Genomic DNA, 24,057 nt, shown 5'->3' with positions numbered 1-24,057 from the left:
AGGTACGTTAAGAAATAGTTATCTGTTGAAGAATACTAATGAATAGAAATTTTAGACAATGAGTTTAAAAATCTAGTAATGGTATTAAATTATTTCCTGTGTTGTTCTGAGATTTTAAAATTATTGTGCCAGGGGAAAAATATAATTTATATAACAATTTCTAGAAAGAATTAATTTATGCATCCAAAATTTACATTTGCTATCTATCCTACACCAAGCACTACTCATGCACACCAAGGATATCAGAATGAACAAGACAAGCAAGGACAATTCTGTCATGGAGCTTACGTTTTAGTAGGATAAACAAACAACAAACAATGATTAAGATTACGTCAGATAGTTTTAAGAGCTATGAAGTGAAATAGCAAGTGAATGGATAAGAGTGTTGGAAGGAGTATATAGTAATTTTTGTTAGATCAAAATGGGAGATTTGGATGTTATTCTGAGAGTAAATGAAAGTTATAGGTTTTCAACAAAGCAGTAATTTGATGTGATTATGCTTATTCTTTGTTCTGAAGTCCTTATTACCTGATATTAATATAGTAAACCTTTCTTTTGAATAATATTTGCATGCTGTATGCATTTATTTCTGTCCTTTAACTTTTAACCTACCCTATATCATTATATTTGAAGTGAATTTCTTACAGGGGCACTTGGGTGGCTCAGTTGGTTAAGTGTCCAACTCCTGATTTCTGCTCAGGTCATAATCTCACGGTTGTGAGACTATGCCCTGCATTGGGCTCATTGCTGGGCGTGGAGCCTGCTTGCGGTTCGTTCTCTCCCTCTACTCCTCTCCCACTCCCCATGCTCGCACATCACTCTCTAAATAACTAACTAATAAAATAAAATAAAATAAAATAAAATAGCAAATTTCTTACAGACAACATATAGTTGAGTAATTTTTAATCCACTCCAAAAATCTCTGTATTTTAATTGCTGTGCTTAGACTTTTAATGTAATTAGACTTTTACTATAATCATTGATTTGAATTTAGGCCTCTCATTTTTTGTTTTTTATTTGTTCCTTCTGTTTTTTAATCCTCTCTTTCCATTTTCCTGCTTTTTTTTTTAAATTATTTCAACCCTCTTACTATCCCATTTTAATCTACCAACTGTATTTTTTACTGTTTCTTTGTATATAACTTTTCTTTTTAGGATTTGATACAATGGTTATAATGTACCCACTTAACTTTTCAAAGACTGCTTAGAACCAGTGTTTTATCATTTCAAGTGGGATGCAAACCTAATCATCATGCAAGTATCTTTACCTTCCTTACTCTATGTTGTTGCTGTCTTATATTTTATATCTATACACATATTTAAAACATGATTAGGCAATGTTGTAATTCATATTTTCAAACATCAAACATATTTAAAGAGCTCAAGAGGAGAATAATACTTTATTACACATCCCCAAACATTTGCCATGATCATTGCTCATCATTTACTTGTGATGTTCAAAGTTTCCCTCAGATATAATTTCCTTTCTGTCCAAAAACACTCCTTAGAAAGTTTTTTAATGTAGATCAGTTAACTTATTTTTTTAGTTTTTCTTCATCTTGAGAATTTCTTAATTTTATGTCCATTCCTGATATAAAATTCTAGGTTTTAAGTTCTTTACATCAGCAGTCTAAAAATAATGTCCCATTTTTGTTTGTTTATTTGTTTGTTTTGTTTTCTGTTCTCCTTAGTTTCTGATGACACAGTAAGTCATTCAAATTGTATTCTTCTGTAAGTGCATTTTTTCTTCTGACTGCTCTGAGGAATTTTCTCTCTCTCTAGTTTTCAGAAGTTTGATTAAGATGTGTTTGGATTGGGATGCCTGGGTGGCTCACTTGTTGAATGTCTGCCTTTGGCTCAAGGAGTGATCCTGGAGTCCTGAGATCAAGTCCCACACTGGGCTCCATGTGGGGAGCCTGCTTCTCTCTCTCTGCCTCTCTCTCTGTGTCTTTCATGAATAAATAAAATCTTTTTTTTAAAAAAAAAATGTGTTTGGATATAGATTTCTTGACGGTTCCCTGAGCATCTTAAATCTGTAGGTTTATGTCTTTCACTAATTTTGGAAATGGTATATCATTTTTTCCTTCATCTTTTTCTGCATAGTTTTCCTCTCTCAGACTCTAGTGACAGAGAATGTAGAACTCCTGCTATTGGCTTACATGTCACCAGTGCTTTGTTTTTTCAATCTTTTATCTTTATTATCCATATTGAACAAATTCTATTGATCTATCTTCATATTCAAAGACTTTTCTCTTTCTTCTGAGGTTAGCTGTTGAGACTGTGCAGCGAGTACTTCATTTGGTGCTGGTGGTAATCTTTTAGACACTCACTTTTTGAAGCATTTTATAGTTGCTTTAAAATTTTTTGTCAGATACTTACATTTATGTCCTCTCATTGGTCCTCACATTTTTTTTTCTCATGTGAGTTGAAATGTTCCAGTTGTCTGTACTCCAAATAACTTTAGATTACATGCTGGATATTTTGAATATTGTCTTACAAGATTCTGGCTCTTACTTAAAGCCGATGCAGAATGACATTTCTGTTTTAGCAATCAGTCCAGTTAGACTCAGGCTGCAAGTATTGATCAGCTTTTTTTGTGTGCTGTGCTTACAATATCAATTCTGTTTTTAAAGTCTCTGCAGTGCTATTTGACTATGACCTGAATGTGAGATGCTTAGTGGCCTTCCTGAAACATTGATAGTGATATAGTATTTTTTTTTCTTTTAAGGTTTTTAATTCTAGTTAACATACAGTGTTATATTAGTTTCAGGTGTAAAGTATAGTAATTCAACAGTTCAGTACATCATCATGTGCTCATCATGACAAGTCATTCTTTAATACCCATCACATATTTAACCTAACTGCCCACTCCACCCCTCTGGTGACCATGTTTGTTCTCTATAATTAAGAATCTATTTCTTGCTTTGTCTCTCTCTATATATAGATTTTTTCCCTTTGCTTATTTGTTTCTTAAATTCCACATATGAGTGAAGTCATATGCTATTTGTCTTTCTCTGACTTATTTCACTTTGTATAATACTATCTCCATTCATGTCATCACGAATGGCAAAATTTCATTCTTATTTATGACTGAATAGTATTCCCACATACACATCTTTATCCATTCATCAATCAGCAAACACTTGAGCAGCTTCCATATCTTGGCTATTATAAATAATGCTGCTATAAACATAGGGATGCATTTAATCCTTTGAATTAGTTTCTTTGTATTCTTTGGGTAAATACCCAGTAGTGAAATTGCTGGATCATAAGATAGTTCCATTTTTAAGTTTTTGAGGAACCTCCATACTGTTTTCCAGAATGGCTGGACTAATTTACATTTCCATCAATAGTGCACCAGGGTGTGCTCTTTTCTACATCCTCAACAGCATTTAATATCTTATATATTGGTAGCCCCTTGTTCTTATTTCTACCTGTCTGTGTATGTCTCAAGTTTTGCCAGTCTCCGGGTGGGTGAATCTTTCCTAAAGTACCCCCCAAATCGAGCCAAGTTGATCACTCACCCTGCTCTGCATTTCCCAGGAAAGGAAATTCTTCTAAAAAGATTGTTTCCTCTTGGTGTTGAGTAGTGCTGGTCTGGAATGAGAGGAAACAGGCAAGAAGAAACTGTTCTTTCTTCCCTATGCATCACTCTCAGGGTTTTTGTTCCACTGTATTGCTGATGTTTCTCACTGAGACTCCTAAGCTCTCCCTGAGCTGTTTTTGTTCATGAAGAGCGAATTGCTGATCTTTGTTCAGGAGTGGAGGCTGGGATCTCCTACTTCACCATTTTGGTGACGTCACACCTTCTTAACGGGTTTGACATCATTATAAGTCATCTCTGGCCCACAAAACTCTGGAATACCCTCACACAGGACTCAATTGAGTCCCTGTTCTTACTCTTATACTATGGTAAATCTCAAAGAAAAAGAACTAAAGGTTAGGACACACATCATTAAAGCTATAACAGGAGATAAATACAGGTAGGAGCACTAGATGATAATTTCTGAATAGTGGACTAATTTGTTCACAAAGGTAGCAGGAGCCTACTGTATTTTATTGACCAAGAGAGTAATGTGATGAACAGCAATTTTGGAAAATTTATCTGGAAGTGTAATATAATCTAGAAAGGGGAAAACTATAAAGGTTAAAACAGTGTATTTAGAATCAATAGAAGTATAATATCACTAGTGGAATATAATAAGAACTAGCCAGACTAGGTGAAATATGGCACTCTGAAATTGAAAGACAAGAAAATATTCTAAATATATTGATTTTGAGATGCCACAGAGATTGTCAAGGAAGACATTATCTTCATGCTTCTGGATTTTTAATAGAAAAATCCAGATAAGAGTCTGAGACCATTAAAATATGTAAACACCAATATAATAGTGACTGAAGTGATGGAAAAAGACAAAGAAAATCATATATGTCACTGAAAACATAATATTTTGGGTGATGAGGACTGTGTATTCTAATATCTGTTTATAATACAACATAATTTATAAGTAAAAATGCCTTTGGCACTTTGAATGATACCTTTTAATATATGTCTTCGTCATTTCAATGTACTTTGATTGTATTTTAGAGGGATTATTTTAATTCCATTACAATATTTTAAAATTTCACTATGTAAGTAGACAAGTGATTTCAAGCACTACCACAATTAAAGTGATTTAAGTTACTACTTATGTACTACTTCAGGACTAGGAAACTCAAAATTTTCTTTTTCTAGACAAGGGTAATAATAATATTAAAATATTGTTTAAATCCTATTCTGCATTAAACATACCTCCCAAATATTGATCATATTTCATGTTTGTTTCAGATGTTGAATTTCTTTCTGTGATTTTAAGAAACACTTTGACTTCTTAGAAAATAATTTAATGAAATTATTATTTTTAACCATATTTGAATTTAGTGTTCAAATATATCAAACTGATTATGCAAAAACAAAAATGATATCCATCTAGTAATGAATTATGAGTGATTTATTCTATTATTTTTTAGAATTAACTTCAGAAAGGGGTGCATGGTGGCAAGTCAGTTAAACATCTGATTCTTGGTTTCAGCTCAGGTAGTGATCTCAGGGTCATGAGATTGAGCCCCACATAAGGCTCCACACTCAACGTGGAGTCTGCTTAAGATTCTCTCTCTCAAAAAAAAAGAAAAAAAAAAGATTCTCTCTCTCCCTCTCCCTCTGCCCCTCCCCATCCCCCCTTAAATCAATCAATCAATCAATCAATCAATCTTTAAAAGAAAAGAATTAACCTCAGGGAACACAAGATAGTAGTTATACTGAAAAGACAAAGAATAATGACTGCTAATACCAAATTGTATCTGTGTTTTAATTTTATAAACTATTTTAGATAAAAGAAAATGTGACATTTGGAGTCAAATATATGAATTTTTATATAATTGGAAATTTTTTACATTCTCAGTTGAAATCTTTACTAAGCGCCTGGGTGGCTCAGTTGGTTAACTGTTTACCTTCCCCAGGTCATGATCTCAGGGTCCTGGGATCAATCCCTGCTCAGTGGGGAGCTTGCTTCTCTCTTTCCCTCTGCCACTCCCCCTGCTTCTACTCTCTCACTCTCTCTCAAACAAATAAATAAAATATTTTTTAAAAAAGAAAATCTGTTATTTACCAAATGTGGAAGAAAAAAAACAATAAATAGCATTACTGAAAAAACATAGATGGATAGGTAAATGTACATTTTGAGTTTGAAATTATATAGCCACTTTTTCCCCAATAAAACAAATGCATCTCATTTTTGGTAATCAAGAAATATATATACAGTATTTTTGGACCTGAAATGGATGATTCATATTATAAGATAAACTTTAATCCACAAATGTTAACTTGAAAAATCATTTCATTTAGAATAAATTCACATGTAAATTTCATAAAAACCATTTACTCATAAAAATAATTTGCAAAAAAATTGCATTATTGTTATCAAAAATAGGAAATACAGATGTTGTTCAAATTTAGTTATTTTTCCTAAAATATTATGTACAAATAAAACACTTTAGATTGACATACGTGGAAATCTTAAACTAAAATTTTCTGCACTGACATTTAAATGTGTTCAAGTTTCTAACATGAGGAAAAACTTACAGACTGCTGTAATACAAACACTGCCAGGGTAAAATGTTACTTTTTTTTTTTTTAACATCTGGATTATCTTCATAAAATCAAGAAGCATATCGGAAGTTTGAGGGTAGTACACATAAAAAATACATCTCGATAGTTTTGATGCAATGTCAAAGCAACATGACAGATGTAATTTCCTTTTTGTTTGAGTGTCTTTAAAGGCCAATCTAGGTCTCATTTGGATGAAGCCCAACAAATTTCTTTTCTATTTTTATTTTGCTTTCTCACATAAACCTCTGTTTATTGCTTTTGGAGCCTAAACAGAAACAAGTTCCCAACAATTCTGTCATGATTCAGGTTCTGAGATTTATTTGATATCTTTATATTGAAGAAAACACATTTTTGTGTGTGTGTACCTTATTGCTACAAGGTACCTAAAAAAAGTGTTGCTAACTCTAACTCAAATATCTCTTGACCAAAGAAGGTAGCATTGTGCATACTTGGACTCCTTTTATTTATCTTTTTAAAACAAAAAAAGTTTAAAAACAAGAATAATAGGGCAAATATCAAAATAGAACTAAAAAAAAATTCAGGGGCACCTGGGTGACTTTGTGGTTAAGCATCTGCCTTCCACTCAGGGCATGATCCTGGAGACCCAGGATCGAATCCCACTTCGGACTTCCTGCATGGAGCCTGCTTCTCCCTCTGCCTGTGTCTCTGCCTCTCTCTCTGTGTCTCGTGAATAAATAAATACAATCTTAAAATAAAAAATTAGAATAAAATTCAAACTCAATACAGAATCTGGCCTAAGGCTTTTGGTACAATGAGTATAAAATCACAGGAGGGTTTGACATATCTTTCTTTACTTACAATGATAATTTTTCCTCACTTCGTTCCTGATTTTCCACCTAACAACTGACAAGTTTCATGGAAATCCCTGAAACAAGTTAATCACATAGGTACTTTATAAAATCAAGTTAAGTCTCTCCTTGTTTAAAGCCAACTTGATCAAACATATTAATATTTCAATGAAAACATCCAAAAACAGTAAAAGACTACTTGGCCTTTATAGACTCGAAACAGAGAATTTTCCCAGATAAAATGTGGTTTTTGGTTAGATGCCTAGTTTTTTTTTTTTTTTTTGCCTCATATAGAGTATGCACATATTTTGTTAGATACATAACCAAGTACTTCATTTTTGTCGATGCCCGAATGAACAATATTGTGCTTCTAATTTCAAATCTCAAATGTCCCTTGCTATTATATAAGAAATCAAATTTGTATTAACATTGTATCCTAAAACCTTGCTATAATTGCCTATTAGTTTCACTGCCCCTTATTCTTAGATTTCTTTCTTTAGCAGGCAATTTTACTTCCTCAAAAGTATCATGTTCTTTTTTACCTTGAGGCTATTCACTGTGCCTTCAAGACGTGAAATATACCTCGCTGCTCTGCTTCTCCCTTCTAACCCCATACTAATCATTCAAGCCCTTGTTTGGTACTACCTTAACAAAGATTCACCTAAATAGTTCTTTCCCACACATATACAAAGAGATTAATGTAAATTCTCAATTTATATGCCTCTGTAACACTTTAAATTTCTCCTGCTTGACAATTAACTGTAGCCAGAATTATAGATCTATCTGCCTTATCATACTAGAAGACTTGAGAAGCAGATATGCAGCTTTCTACACGTTGCCACTTTCATATTTCTTACATAATAGACCTTTACTACATATCTATATTGACAATAGCAAGTAGCACCAAATCCTTACATGACTGCATAAATCTTCCCCCATTGGAATAATCTTGAAACTATCTATAAAGAACTTATTAAACTCAACACCAAAGAAACAAACAATCCAATCATGAAATGGGCAAAAGGCATGAAGACAAATCTCACAGAGGAAGACATAGACATGGCCAACACGCACATGAGAAAATGCTCTGCATCACTTGCCATCAGGGAAATACAAATCAAAACTACAATGAGATACCACCTCACACCAGCGAGAATGGGGCAAATTAACAAGGCAGGAAACAACAAATGTTGGAGAGGATGTGGAGAAAAGGGAACCCTCTTACACTGTTGGTGGGAATGTGAACTGGTGCAGCCACTCTGGAAAACTGTGTGGAGGTTCCTCAAAGAGTTAAAAATAGACCTGCCCTACGACCCAGCAATTGCCCTGCTGGGGATTTACCCCAAAGATACAGATACAGTGAAACGCCGGGACACCTGCACCCCGATGTTTCTAGCAGCAATGTCCACAATAGCCAAACTGTGGAAGGAGCCTCGGTGTCCATTGGAAGATGATTGGATAAAGAAACTGTGGTCTGTGTATACAATGGAATATTCCTCAGCCATTAGAAACGACAAATACCCACCATTTGCTTCAACGTGGATGGAACTGGAGGGTATGATGCTGAGTGAAGAAAGTCAATCGGAGAAGGACAAACAGTGTATGTTCTCATTCATTTGGGGAATATAAATAATAGTAAAAGGGAATATAAGGGAAGGGAGAAGAAATGTGTGGGAAATATCAGAAAGAGAGACAGAACATAAAGCCTCCTAACTCTGGGAAATGAACTAGGGGTAGTGGAAGGGGAGGAGGGCGGGAGGTGAGGGTGAATGGGTGACGGGCACTGAGGGGGGCACTTGATGGGATGAGCACTGGGTGTTATTCTGTATGTTGGTAAATTGAACACCAATAAAAAATAAATTTATTATTTAAAAAAAAAAGATTTAGTTGTTTCAAGGGCACTTTTAATGTTTAAGTTTAGAGACCCATTTGGGGCCAGAATCAATTTTCTGGAGTTCTTATTAAATGCTCCTTCAACTCAAAAAAAAAAAAAAAAAAAAAAAAAAAAGGAATAATCTTGAAACTTTTGGAGATGCAATATTCTCTAGTTTCCCAATAATTCTCAAGATTTTAACAATAGTCATTTTAATTTTAATAGTAATGGCTTGAATTTTCGATACAGTATGTGAAGAAAAATTATTTCACATAGTCTATAAATACGAGGCTGTGTCTTTCCACAATTCTAATATTTGCAAAGATCCAAGAGGAAAACTTATTCAAAAAGTTTTCAGGGATCCCTGGGTGGCACAGTGGTTTAGCGCCTGCCCTTTGGCCCAGGGCGCGATCCTGGAGACCCGGGATCGAATCCCACGTCGGGCTCCCGGTGCATGGAGCCTGCTTCTCCCTCTGCCTGTGTCTCTGCCTCTCTCTCTCTCTCTCTCTCTCTCTCTCTGTGTGACTATCATGGATAAATTAAAAAAAAAAAAAGTTTTCATTATTGAGGAGCAAGAATTCTTGTCCCCTAAAATGTCTTCCAGCTGGACTAGGAATCAAACTGAAATGATACAGATTGAAGAGAGAAAATAGAAATTAATAAATAAGTCTACATATGGAAAGTCCAGATAGACATGTTGATTCCAAAGACGGTGAGGTAAAATGAGATACGTATATGTCACTCCAAACTAAGGAGAAGGGAGTAAGGGTTTGGGACTTCAGAGGAAAGGAGTGCACTTTACATGGCAATAAAAGCAGATAATAATATGTAGACTTTTGCTTTACCATACAGATGGGTAACTCAGATAAAATTTATCACTGTTAATAATCCTAATTCTGGGAAAGACCCCCAATTTATATTCTCCATGTAGCTAAGAGATGGATAAAATCTCCCTACAGCCCTCAGCGTCTCAAGTGTCTTCAACTCAAAACAATCCACATGCCAAAGTGACAGGGGAGGAGGGCTATGGACTATCCTGAACCCCTTCATCATCATATCCACTCACTTCTTTTTTCTCCTTGAAATTAAATGCTTTCTGAGTTCTTCGTGAAATCAACATAACTGAAACTGTTACATATGTCACAGTTATGTAAAAGATACATGTAGTCATGAGCTTGGAGAAATAGTTAATTCAATATCTATCAATTGATCAATCCAACGATCAATTGATCTATCTATAATCATTGGATCACAGAGTATAATATTTTTTTTTCTCACAACTAGAAATAATAAGACACAATGTATAGTAAACCTTATTAAAATTATGGATATCTTGTTATCTAAGAAGCATACTGGGCCAGAATTACAAAACCATCATAGAATTTAAGTGTGTGATGGCTATATTTGACAAACGTGTTTCTTTGTTGTTGGATTTGATTCTTGCTATATAGTTCTATGGGGTAGATTTTAGTTTATGTACAATATTAGAGTTAACATTCCTAGTTTTAAAAACAACGATACCTAAACTTTATTGCTCTCAATGTTCATTTATTCTATTTTCCATAGAAAGTTCAAACTCAGATTTCCCTTGAATATGTTTTTTCTTCAGTTTTACTAATTATAGAAATGAGATACATAAAGCACTGAAGGAAAAAAAAGGCAAAAATCTCCTTTCTAAATTATATTCCTTATGAATTAAGTCCTGTGTTTTTGCAAATTGTCATATGTACTATGACTTACTGAAACAGCCTTAATTTGTTATCTCTTAATATATGAAATCTTCACTACTATCAATTTCAGTTATTTAATGCTTTCTATAACCTACATTCAAAATAGCTTACTACAACAACAAAAAATGATATCCATTTATTCAAGGAATTACCAATGGCCAGGGGAGAAAGGTTTTGTTTTTTTTTTGGGGGGGGGTGGGGGAGAAAGATTAATGTGATAAATACTATGATAGAGGTGAAGTTCATGGGACAGGAGAGACACCTACTTTGTGCTCAGGAAGTATATTATAGGTCCAGGAAATGCTTCCCAAAGGGCTCGCATTTGGTGTGCTCTGAGTCCATCAAGTCATACAAACCTCCTTCCATCACCCATGCAAAATGTGCCAGGAATCAATCTTAAAATGAACTTGGGGGCAGCCCGGATGGCTCAGCAGTTTAGGCCACCTTCAGCCCAGGGCATGATCCTGGAGACCCAGGATCGAGTCCCACATCTGGCTTCCTGCATGGAAGGAGCTCTTCCTGTGTCTCTGCCTCTCTCTGTGTGTCTCTCATGAATAAATAAATAAAATCTTAAAAGTAAAATAAAATAAAATAAAATGACCTTGGTAAGAATTTAGAGTTATAAAATTCCTAGCATTCAAGTTACTAGGCCTTTGTCAGTGATAGCTTTAAGCTATAATGTGCATCACACAGATTCACAGAACCGAAAGTTAGATTCAATTACATTTAATTAATTTTTTTTTTATAGCTGTATCTGGTATTTTCGAAGTATTATGGTAGGTGTTAAGAGGATGCAAGATGAGAAGGAAATGGTCCTTGTTCTTAAAATCCAATAGGAGAATTCCCTCTGGCTTACCTCAACTTATCTATAAGAAAGTATAGAAAAATTATTTTAGCATAGTTTTTCCTAGTTGATTTACATATAGTTATTTAATTTTGTGGAGGCTGAAAAAAAATTAAGGCCATTCCACCTCAAGTTTAGCATTAGCACAAGTACAGCCATCTTAGGCCCCTGTGAATAAGAGCTGAACTTTACAGGAAAAACTGCAGAATGTCCTCAGCAGGGAATCCCATATCAGAAAGACAACAGAGCTCAAGCCAGTGGCAGAAAGTTCCATATTAGAATGAGAACAGAGCTCAATGCCCTTGAAAGCCCCGTATCAGAATGTAAACAGAACTTGAGAAATTCCTCCACCCCTTCTGAAAATCCCCTAGACCATCCCATAAAAAACCCAGCTGTAACCCACTTCAGGGTCAAAGCCCCTGCTCCTCTGTGTCGGCTATACTTGGACCCAAGCTCCAGCTTGTAAATAAACCCTCATGCACTTGCATCCATGTCAGCTCCTTGGTGGTTTCTCGGATTCGCAATCTTGGGCGTAACAATTTTTTTTTTCAATAGGAAGTGTTTCTTGAAAATATTTTCAATAAATGAATTTTACTTTGTTAACAAAATTCAACTGAGTAAACTTAAGGATCAAATTTGTTTTATTAAGGAATTGGGCACCGTCCCATCTAGCAAATAGAAAGGAGTTCTCAAAAGCTATAGAAAAGGAAAGGTTTTTAAAGTCATAAAGGAGGAACGCCTTGGTGGCTCAGTGGTTAAGCGTGTGCCTTTGGGTCAGGGCATGATCCTGGAGTCCTGGGATTGAGTCCCACATTGGCCTCCTACATGGAGTCTGTTTCTCCCTCTGCCTATGTCTCTGTCTCTCTCTCTGTGTGTGTCTCTCATGGATAAATAAAATCTTTGAAAAAAATAAAGGAGGCTGACAAAAGGAAGTTTATTAGCAAAGGGTGTATTGTTTCAGGCAAAGACTCCCTTCCTAGGTAGGGATGGTAGGGATGGTAGGGATGGTAGGGATGGTAGGGATGGTAGGGATGGTAGGGAGTTCCTCACAAGTACTGACCAGGTCATTCCAGATTGACTGTTAAAATTTCCATTGCTGGGAGAGGCTGAAACTGCAACTAGGTTAAGTAGTAAGTCTCACTACTTACCGATTTGGGATTTAGCACAAATGCCTCCATTTTGGACCTATTGTCTCCTTTTTAACAATTTCTAGGGGCACCTGGGTGATTCAGTGGTTGAACCTCTGCCTTTGGCTCAGGTCATGATCCTGGGGTCCTGGGATCTCGTCCTGCATCAGGCACCCTGAAGGGAGCCTGCTTCTCCTCCCTCTGTTTATGTCTTTGCTTCTCTCTGTGTGTCTCTCATGAAAAAATAAATAAAATCTTTTTTTAAAAATTTGTAGGCCAAAATAAAAAAACAAAATGTTACACAACTTGTGAAATGACTAAAAATATTCCCTTATTTACTGTCTAAGTTATAACAGGTATTTTGGAGGCCTACTACTGAATTCATTAAAAAAAAAGAGAGAGAAAGAGAAACTTTTGATAGGATCAAGTGCACTATAAGTGTAATCTATTAAATGAAACCTTTCTGGGACGAGGGCATAGCTCCTGGGATGCTAATAAGTAGAGACAGCATGGCAGCTGCCCTTTCTTTACCATGAAATAGTAGGACTCTACTCTCTGGTATGATTGACAGTCAGCCCTGGAGAAATATCTCTGAGTGACCACCTGGGGCTCCAGAAATTCAGTCCATGGGACACGGTTTTTACTGACATTATTGTAAATATTATCCACTAGGGTCACTTGACTATTTAGACAAATTATTTTATTTATTTAGAATTCTAAAAACACAACTGTCAGAAATTGAGTAATAGGAAAATCTTAGGGAAAAAATATATCACCTGAAAAATTAAAATTTCAAATGAACTCATATGTTATTAAATACAAGCCTAGAAAATAACAAAAGGGCTGATTTTGGGGAAAAGCAAAAGGAGTATCATATAGAGTTAATTCAATTTATTTGATTGTGTTCATCTAATAAATGTCATTTACTGATTTTATGACATGTACAAGGAAGACAGCTGAGCTGAATGTAGTCAGAATTGACAGCTGTGGCACACGTAGGAGGACGAAGGACTCTTTGGTGGGAGAGACAATTCAATCAAAATTAAGTTGTATTTATTTAAAAGTAATGTGAAAAATAGAATGCTGAGAAAAATTTCTTTTTTTTTTTTTTTTTCTGAGAAAAATTTCTAAAGCAGTGTAACCAGTGAGAACACTGGTGCATTTTCTAGATAAGGAAATCAAAGACCTGAATTAAAGATGTGGCCCTGAGAAGAGTATGGGATTTCCTAGTTCAGAACTATATAATTGATAAAGATGAATAAGTTTAACAAATCAAGTTGATAAAATGGTTGAGAGGTAACAAAAACAAATTTAGATATGTCTACTGTTTTGAGCCTGAATGACAGAAGAATGGCAAGGACATTAACAATGAAAGACAATATACAAATAGGCAATGATCAGGTCACAAATAAAAACAGAACTTTGGGGGCACCTGGGTGGTCAGTTCAGTGTCTGACTCTTGATTTCAGCTCAGGTTATGATCTCAGGGCCGTGAGTGATCCTCACAATGGAGTGCTCCTCGGGGAGTGCACTTGAGATTCTCTCTCTCCCTTTACTCTCCCTCACCCCCGGTTCCACTCTCATTCTCTCTCCTCTCTCTCTCTTCTTCAAATAAATAAATATTAAAAAAAAATAGAACTTTGACCTAAAATTTGCAGCATCTAGTGCAAGTAAACCAAACTATAAGCTCTGTAGCAATTGGCCCCAAATTGTCAAGACTTGATCAGTAACTGACAGCTTCCCTACATTTTCTCTCAATTTAGGATCAACTGAAGAAAGCCAAATACGCTCCTTTAAAAAAACCAAAGAGAACACTCTGCTTGTAGTTATCTTCCCTCCAACTTTTCTCAGACAACAGCCTCCAGCCAGGGCAGACCTGCAGCCTGCTCTTTTTTTCTACTATAAAGCTTTTCCACCCCTCTATGTCTTGAGCCTCTGCCAACTACAAGTGGTGCAGCTGACTATTGCTAGGCAAGCTCTGAATAAACAGCCTTTGCTTGTTCTCCCTTGAGTTGTCTTTGTTTATCTCCACAAGAGAAAGAGTCAGGATCAAAAAAGAGTTAAGATAATGAGTTAAGTTTAAACTTGTTGATTAAGTATTGTATGAAGGCCTCCACTCAGACCTGTGTAGTAGGCAATTCAATAGTTAATACAGACCATCTGGAACAGCACTCCCACCAGTCTGAAGGGTTAACTTGCTTCAAGTTAACATACTTCTAGCCTGCTGACTTAAGGCCCTAGATCTGTAACAGAACTAACTTACTTTCTTTGAAATTTTCAAACCACTGGCCTTGGGGAATAAAGGACAAGACATTCCCAGGCTACAGAGGCCAGCAAGTCTGTTTGAAGCTACCTCAGTTTTCTGATTAGCCCAGCAATCTTTTAGCAAAATGGTTTTTTTTTTTCTTTTGTAGGTCACACAGTGACTTTACTGACCTCCCTTTGTACAACTGTAGATCTTGCCCTGGGCTGTCCTTTGCAGAAAGAACAGAGTACTCTTGCACAAACCCCAGGTACCAAGGAACCAAACCTTCTTGCACAACCTCTGAGCACCAAGACAAAAGCTGGCATCATCAGGTCTACACATAATCAAGAAATGTCACAGACCACTGCGCTGCCTTAACTGATGAAACTTAAAAAATCTTAGGAATCTTAGAAACCTCAGAGCTGGCCTTTGGAGAAGAGTCTGCCTTGTCCCCAGGTGGCTGGCTTCTCATATAATACTTGTGTTCCTTTCCAATAAACTTCTTTCTTGAGTATTGGCCTTTTGAGCAGTGGGCAGTTGAACTTGACTTTCAGTAACACATCTGAAGGAGAAAGACAGGAAACCACTATGGCAGTCAATTGGCAATACTCAGCAAGCTAAAGAAAAATAATTGACAAAGTGATAAAAACAGTAACAAAAAAAAAAAATAACTCTACAGCTATCCAATGGGTTGGTAAAAGATGAGCATTGCTAAATACAGAATGCACAAGGCCATTAAGAAGGTGATTTTATTCAAGGCTACAGTAAGGAGAACATGTATTAACAAGGAACTGTCAAAGAAAAGGAAGAGGACAGCCCAGGGCAAGGTCTCCACTTGTACAAAGGGAGGTCAGTAAACTCACTGTGTGACCTTCAAAAGAAAAAAAATTTGCTAAAAGATTGCTGGGCTAATCAGAAAACTGAGGTAGCCTCAAATAGACTTGCTGGCCTCTGTAGCCTGGGAATGTCTTGTCCTTTATTCCCCAAGGCCGGTGGTTTGAAAATTTCAAGGAAAGTAAGGTTTTTTGTTTTGTTTTGTTTTGTTCTGTTTTACGCAAGGAAAAACTTTTATTCAGAATAAGCATTAGCAAAATGAAGGTAGGTGCCTCATAATGCAGGGCCACAGAGTACTCAGAAACAGATTTGAAAATCATTACAAAACTTTGCTACAGATTAAAATAAACTTGAAACCACAATCATTGGCTATAAAATGCCGCTGTATGGAATCACTAAAAATAAAAGGTGAAAATCTTCAGACGATTTGTTCTCTTGCTTGCCCAAGTTGCAGGGAGTCAACAGCCCTCAGAATCCAGTGCAGCTGTGACACCCAAGGCCAGGGAGTGATCAGAGGACCCCTCAGCCCCACCGCTGTGGCCCTGCCATTGAATCTGCATGAAGACCACTTGGCCTCCAGGTTCAATTAAGTGTTTGTGATTCTCCCAATGAGGACTCCCAATAACGAAGGATGGGAGCTCAGCAGGAAGCTTTACTGGGACTGCATCTGCCTCTTCAACTTGGCCAGTCTCAGGAGACACTCGTCCCTCCACTGCCTTCTGGCGCCTAAGTGCTCTGGGTCATCGGGAACATTCACACACATGGGGGGACCCAAGGGTTACATACAGGCAGTGAAGCAAGGGTGCTCTCCGTGAGTGTCAGGAGAGTCATGAGGAAAGCCGGAGTCAGGCCTTATTTCAGACTATGAGGTGGTTCTTGATCTGACTTTTCCTGAGAACACAGAGTGGGAGGAGATTCCTTAACAATTCCTGCTCTTGGAAAACACATGGCTTAGATAAAATTTAACATTGTGGACATCAATACTGAATGCTGTTGGCAAAATATAATTAAAGATATATCTTCTCCCAACCCACTAAGCCTTTATACAAAGGTAGAAGAGAAAGAAAAATGTTTCATAAATGAATAAGTGTAAATCCAGAATGTGATGCATATCACAATTCCCTAAGAGACTGCAAAAAAAAACAAAACAAAAACAAAACAAAAAAAAACAAAAAACAAAACAAAACAAAAAACCCTCATCCTTTTATATAGCCATGCACATACAACATATTACATACATGTCCTGAAGATAAACAATGACTAGCTTTGGAGACCTTGACAGCATCATTTGTCAAACATAGTCCCTCTTACATTCAATTAGTAATGGGATTGATTACCTGTGTTAGCTAATTAGCTTGAATCAAAGGACAAATAAGCTTACCGCATCTTTATGACAGGAAGCAGTTTAGGAGCGAGGCACTTGCCAAAGTTAGGGTTCTACCCCTACAAGAGACTGGAAGATGGGAGTTCCACCTTCCTTGATAGTTACATTTCAAAGAGGTTGTTCTCTGGGCCTTAAGGCTGGCAAAAAGGCTCACTTAGCTTTTAAAAGATTCCATACATCTTAGAGAAATAACTTGCTCTAAGATAGTGTGTGGGATGAGTTTCTTTCCTTCTTGTTAACAGAGGCCTTCTTTTTTGATTTGTATTTACCCTTACAGTGCATACTTATCCCTCAATAACTGTGCATCTTTGGGTAAATTTATAAAACTCTCCAATTCCAGTTGCTCCATTTAGATAATGGGGACAAATGACATTTATCATCCTATGATATTTTTTTTTTTTTAGCATTACCTAAGATACTACATGAAAACACTATAGGAGAGGAAAAACTCTTTTCCCTCCACCCATCTTAGGTTCATTGGGAGGGGCCCTATATAATAGACTAATAAGAGAGGGAAAAAAAACTGGAATTTAATTAACATGTGCATCACACATAAATATGGGTACTCAGTGATTAGTAGCTCAAAGATGTGGTGCTGTGGAATAAATGTTTATGTCTCTCCAAAATTTATTTGTTGAAATCTAATCCTTGTAGTGATGGCATTTGGAGGTGGGGCCTTTGGTAGGAGACTAGGTCTGAGGATAGAGCCCTCATAAATGGGATTAGTGTCTTTATCAAAGACACACCAGAGAAATTCCTCTCCTGTTCTGCCATGTGAGAGCATAGGAAAAAGATAGCTGTCTATGAACCATGAAGCCTCTCATGATTTATAGATACCAAATGTGCTTGAGCTTAGACCTTTAGCCTCTAAAACTATGGGAAATAAATTTCCATTGTTTATAAACCATCTGGACTGTGGTATTTTGTATAGCAACCTGAATGGACTAAGACAGATGGTTAGAGCATGGGCTTATATAGCATCTTTAGAAAAGAACAATTCCTTTGTAGAGAAGTGAGGAGAAGAAGAAGAAGAAGAAAGAAGAAGAAGAAGAAAAGAAGAAGAAGAAGAAGAAGAAGAAGAAGAAGAAGAAGAAGAAGAAGAAGAAGAAGAAGAAGAAGAAGAAGAAGAAGAAGAAGAAGAAGAAGAAGAAGAAGAAGAAGAAGAAGAAGGAGGAGGAGGAGGAGAGGAAGAGAGGGAAGGGGAGGAAGGGGAAAGAAGAGAAGGAGGAAAAGAAAGAAAAAAGAAAAGGAAAGAAGGAAGAGATAAAAAGAGAAAGAAAGGAAAAGGACTTTCAGTTTCTGGGGCAGCAAATTATGGGAGGGTAAATATGTAGGGAAACCATTGGTAGATAACGGTTAGCTAGTAAAGTTTTTTATGCAGATTTGTCTGGTGCCATCTTGGGGCTGATAAGGATCTAGAGTTGTCTCTAATGATTGACTTCTGCTCTTGCTGGTAGAGAGAGGATGGGGAACACCTTTACATGTTTATATCCTGCTTTGAGACAAATAGGAGTGATGCAGAGAGATCTTCTTTTATCTGCTTTTTTGTAATTGGCTTGCCTCAAAATAATCATTATGTCAAAGTGACATATTTGAGGTGGCATATTTTGGAATACCATATTCTGCTTCCCTTCAACACCCAGTGCCTAATATGCAAGAAATGATGAATAAAATCTCATTAATAATCATTAATGTAATTAAATCACACATATATGAATTCAGAAATTAAGGTGTTGTGAAGTCAAGACTAAGCATAATAAGATAGAAAATGAAACATGCCTGTGGTAAACAGTTTTTTTTCTATGGGCAGGAAAGAGTAAAGCAGCCCAATGAGTAGTGACTCAGAATAATTTTTCTTGATTGTGTTTCTCAAGCAAACTGTATTTGCTTCAAAAATGTTCAAAGTAGTAACAAGTATTTGGGCAGAGGAGTAGGAAAAAAACAATAATCATAGAGAAGGAAGAGGTTTTTTGTTTGTTTTGGTTTCAGAAACAGAATATTCTCACATCATAAATATGGGTCTCACATGAATAATATAATTCTTTTCAATAAATAACTATCTAACTAGGCTATCCACAAGCAGCCATTTGGAAGCTACCATTTTTTCATTAAGCGAGAGAGCTTCTACCTTGAAGGAAAAAGAGGTATGAATTGGGTGGGATTAGGCAGAAATAAATTATTTATGGAAATGTAACAAGTATTTGAAGACATTTGACACAAATCTTCCTTGACTTATGATGGGGTTATGTCTCAAAAAGCTGATTGGAAATTTTCAGTATCATTAAGTTGAAAATGCATTTAATACTCACCTACCTTGAACATGTTCAGATACTTCGATAAGCCTACAATTGAGCAAATCATCTAACAGAAAGCCTAGTTTATAATAAAGTGTTGAATATCTCCTGTAATTTATTGAATGGTATACTGAACGTGAAAACCAAAATATTTAGGTGGTTATAGAATGGTTGTCCCCATTATTTACCCTCACGATAGCATGGCTGACTGGGAGTTGCCCAGAATTCAAGTCAGTCATAATGCATATTACCAGCCTTAAAAAAGATCAAAATTCAAAATGGGAAGTATGGATCCTACTGAATATGTGTAGAAACTACACCATCATAAAGTAAAAAAATTGCAAGTCAAACCACTGTAAGTCAGGGACTATTTGTACAAGATAGATACAATAGCATTAGGCAAAACAAGCAAACATTGTTCCCTGAGGGCCAAGACGGGGCTGGTTTGGGGGGTGAGGCAGTGCAGGGAGCTGTGAGAAACGGAGGAAAAAACAGAAGTCGGAGTAGAAAAAAAGTAGAAGCATTTCAGATCATTAAAACTAGAACAGAACTACTAATGACACAGGAGTTGCTTTAGTCTACAACACAAAATGACTTCTCTTTAAAGTTTTATAAAACAAACCAACTCAACCAAAATAATGACTCTCTAACTAATTAAAAACAAAACTGGTTATCCTCTTTTAGTGTGTTTAAAAATTCTAATTGGAAACTGCAAGTCAGCTAACATCTGTTAGATGTTTTGCCAAATGTATCAAGATGAGAAGTTACTTTAACCTTTCTTCTTACACCTTTTAATGTCTTCAAATACGATAATTCACATATTACCTGAATTTCTTTATATAAATGAATTCCCAATTAAATTATTTTTAAAGATCCTATTACTCAATTTCCTGTAATTGCTCCTCTGTTAAGAAAATGAAAAATATTTAATAATTATTTTATATTTTCAAAATGAGAAATAGTTTTAGATTTTTCCTTTAGTAAAACCAATTTGCTTCAAATTTTGCCTTGATATATAAAAAGTACTTTAAAAATCACATAAATAACTTGTGTATTTGCTAAATTATTTAAAGCTTAGTAGAATTTAAATAGTAACAATCTGTTAACATTATTTATTTTGTGTTTAAAATGTATTTCATAATGAATTATCAGCATAGGGCAGTATCTACTTGCTGGTAAGAATCTTACTTCTTTCTGATATTTAATGCTTCACTGATGCATCTTAAATAATATTCTTAAAATGTAAAAAAAAGAATACTTGTTACTTCATCATTATTTTATTTTATTTTTTAAGATTTTGTTTATTTATTCATGATAGACAGAGAGAGAGAGAGGCAGAGACACAGGCAGAGGGAGAAGCAGGCTCCAAGCAGGGAGCCGGACGCAGGACTCGATCCCGGGACTCCAGTATCGCGCCCTGGGCCAAACCGCTGAGCCACCCAGGGATCCCCCCCTCATTATTTTAAATTAATAGAGTGATAGTCTACTGCACACAGCACTCTTTTTTAATTAACTTTTTTTTTGTAGAAATCAAACATAATTGGTTTGAAAGCAATTATACCCATTACTCTTTTGTTATCATATTCAACTTCTTAAGTGGCCCATCCAGGAATAATAAAAGGATGATGCTACAGGAATTGCTAGAGAAAAATGCAGATTATACATTATCATTGTTTATTTAACTAACTCATGTAATAAACTATTACTCTCCATTTCCTCTCCATTCCCACACAGTAAACTGGTGTGGAGATACAAAGGATTCAGAATGTTGTTTCTTGTGCTTCTCAGGCTATACTATGTAGCATCCTTACTCTCCTGCAATTCAGTATTTGCTTGCCTTGGATTGATGGCATTTATTCACAAAGTCCTGTATGCCAGATGTACAAGTTGCTGTACTTTGATATCACCAAACAAATACAGGAGTAAAAAGAAAATGATCTCCTGAAGTCTAAATACTTTGAGAAATTTTCCTTTGGGAAGATTTTATGAATGCATTGCTTTTTTTCTTTTTTTAAGTTTTCCAAAGTATCTCTGCAAATCACAATGACCAAAGGTAGAAATATTTATGTGAAAATCTAGTAGGAGTATGCCTTCATTTTGATTCATAAGTCCTTATGTTTTCACTTGATTGGAAATGAAATAAACAATAATTAATTATTGTATTGTAGGTGTCTTTTATGTGAAAAAAAAAAAAAACATGAGAACCTCAAAAGTGGACCTATAGTCACAGAAATATCCTTGGCCCTGTATCAAAATGTTGTCAACAAATAGCAACGCAAAGCCATTCTTTACTTAACAGATTGTATGATGACTGCTTTCAAAATACTTTGTCTTTAATCAGTTAACTTACAGGATTGGCCTTATCAGAGGAAAAGCCTTTAATGCATAAAATGATGGACTTGTGAAAAAAAAAAAAGTACAGTGTACAAATAGGTTTTTTAAAAGAAAACATATGGGGTACCTGGGCAGCTCAGTGGTTTAAGCATCTGCCTTTGGCTCCTAAGGTGCTGGGATCAAGCCTTGCATTAGGCTCCCTGCTCAAGGGGAGCCTACTTCTTTTCCCTCTGCCACTTCCCTGGTTATGTTCTCTTTGTGTCAAGTAAATAAATAAAATCTTTAAAAAATAAATAGAAAATAAAAGAAAACTTATGTCGTGTCAAATTCTATCAATTCACTTGTTTGGAGGATGTACTTACAATATGGTACTTAGATGTGGCACTGGTATGGAGATAAAATGTCAAGTAAAGAAGTGAAGTATTTTATTGACCACAGAATGTTGAAAATGTTCATTCAATTTTATTTATTTTGAATAAAATAATGAGAAAATGGTTAAGGTTATATTATAAGGTTAAGGGAGATTAATATGTTCCTGAAGAAAAGGCTGGAAAAATAGTAAGTCTGATTTTATGTTTTATCTCTGACATGTAAAGAGCCAAGGTATCATTACTCTGTCCTTGAAACAAGAAATAAGCTGAATGAACTGAAAATCGATGACTTTTCTTGGATCCATTAAGGAATTAAAGTCCCAGGACAAAGCTCCTGAAATATGGAGAGACAGGTGAATCCAGAAAGTCACAACAGATATCTGTTTTATTTAAGTGGAACGGAAGCCACCGAAGCACTAAACCATAAGGAATACTTAAATGGTGATGTTGAAGAATAACTGAAGGCTGAGTGTGGTGGACTTGCTTGAGACTAAGAAAGTTCTGGGGTCCAGGGTCTTAATTGCCTCTCCAGGTATTACTGGACTTTACCTCCAGGAACTCCACCACATTCTGAGAATGAAAGGGCAAGAAATCATGACAGGAGGAGGGAAAAAGTAACAATTGCAAAGTATACCCAGAGCATTCTTCCTAACAGAGACCTACTCTCTAGGGGCAGAGATTTTACCAGAACCTTATGTCAATTGTTAGAAGTCTATTTCTCTGACCTCCAGTCTGCTTCACTCTAGTCTGCTTATATTGTCTGTGAATTGGGAGAAAGCTAAGAAACACTTGTGAAGGTCAGAGTCCAGGGATATAGACCCAGGAAAGAAAGGAGACTTATTGATAAGATTGTAGAATTCTCCCTATTACCTAGATATTTAATATTTAATAAAATATCAGATGATATTAACTAGCATATTATATTATTTTAAAATTTAATTTTTAATACTAATGAAATAATTAATATTTAGAATTAAGTGTCTATATACCTTTGAATCTACCCTGACAACAAGTAAGTAAATAAATAAATGAATAAATGATAGGAAAAAGCCAGATCTCATGTGCAGAAGAATCCCAAATAATTTATGTAGATGCTCTATCTTCAAGGATACACAACATGATTCCCCACTACTGTGCATAATGACTCAATTCCAAAGAGTAGAGTGTGAAAAGAGAGGTAAAAAGAAGACCGACTTTGCAGTAGAGAAATCTGACAAATGCTTTCTTACTCAGGTCATGGAATCTGTCTCTACCCCTGATGACTCATGCCAACAGTATGTGCCTAGTATATGATGAGATTCTGGACCTTTACCTCTGTGATCTTCTTCCCCAGAACCAATAACCACAATCTCATTATAAGGGAAAAAAAAAAATCAGATAAATTCTAGTTGAGGGACATTCTCTAATGCACCTGAACGGTACCTCTCAAACTATCATAGTCATGAAAAACAAGGATAATATGAGAAATTGTCCTAATCAAGAGAAGCCTGAGGAAACTTGACGACTAAACATAGAATGACTTCCTATAATAGAAAAAGCACCTTAGGTATAAATTAAAGAAATCCAATTAAATATAGATTTTAGGGAAACCTGAGTGGCTCAGTAGGTTAAGTGTCCAACTCTTGATTTCAGCTCAGGTCATGATCTCAGGGCATTGAAATTAAGCCCTGAGCCAGGCTTTGTGCTCAGAGGAGTCTCCTTGAGATTCTCTCTCCTGCTCTCACTCTGCTGCTTCCCCCACTCATGCATGTGCACTCTCTCTTGCTGTAAAATAAATAAATCTTAAAAAAGAACAGATTTTAGCTAATAATGTATCAGTATTATTTTGATAAATGTGACAAATATATCATACTAATTTAAGATGTTAAAATAGTGAAACCTGTGGGTAGGATATACAGGAACTCTCTGTACTCTCTTCTAAACTTTTCTGTAAATAGAAAGCTGCTGTAAATATAAAGTTTATCAAAAATATATTAAATATGTTAAGTATAAAAACACTTAAGATTTCTAAATTTTCAATTAGTTATAATCAACATATTAAGCATAGTAACATGAGAAAATAAAT

Source organism: Canis lupus, chromosome 38 (assembly GCF_048164855.1).
Source record: "Canis lupus baileyi chromosome 38, mCanLup2.hap1, whole genome shotgun sequence".
NCBI classification, from domain to species: domain Eukaryota; kingdom Metazoa; phylum Chordata; class Mammalia; order Carnivora; family Canidae; genus Canis; species Canis lupus.
This window is presented reverse-complemented; position numbering follows the sequence as displayed.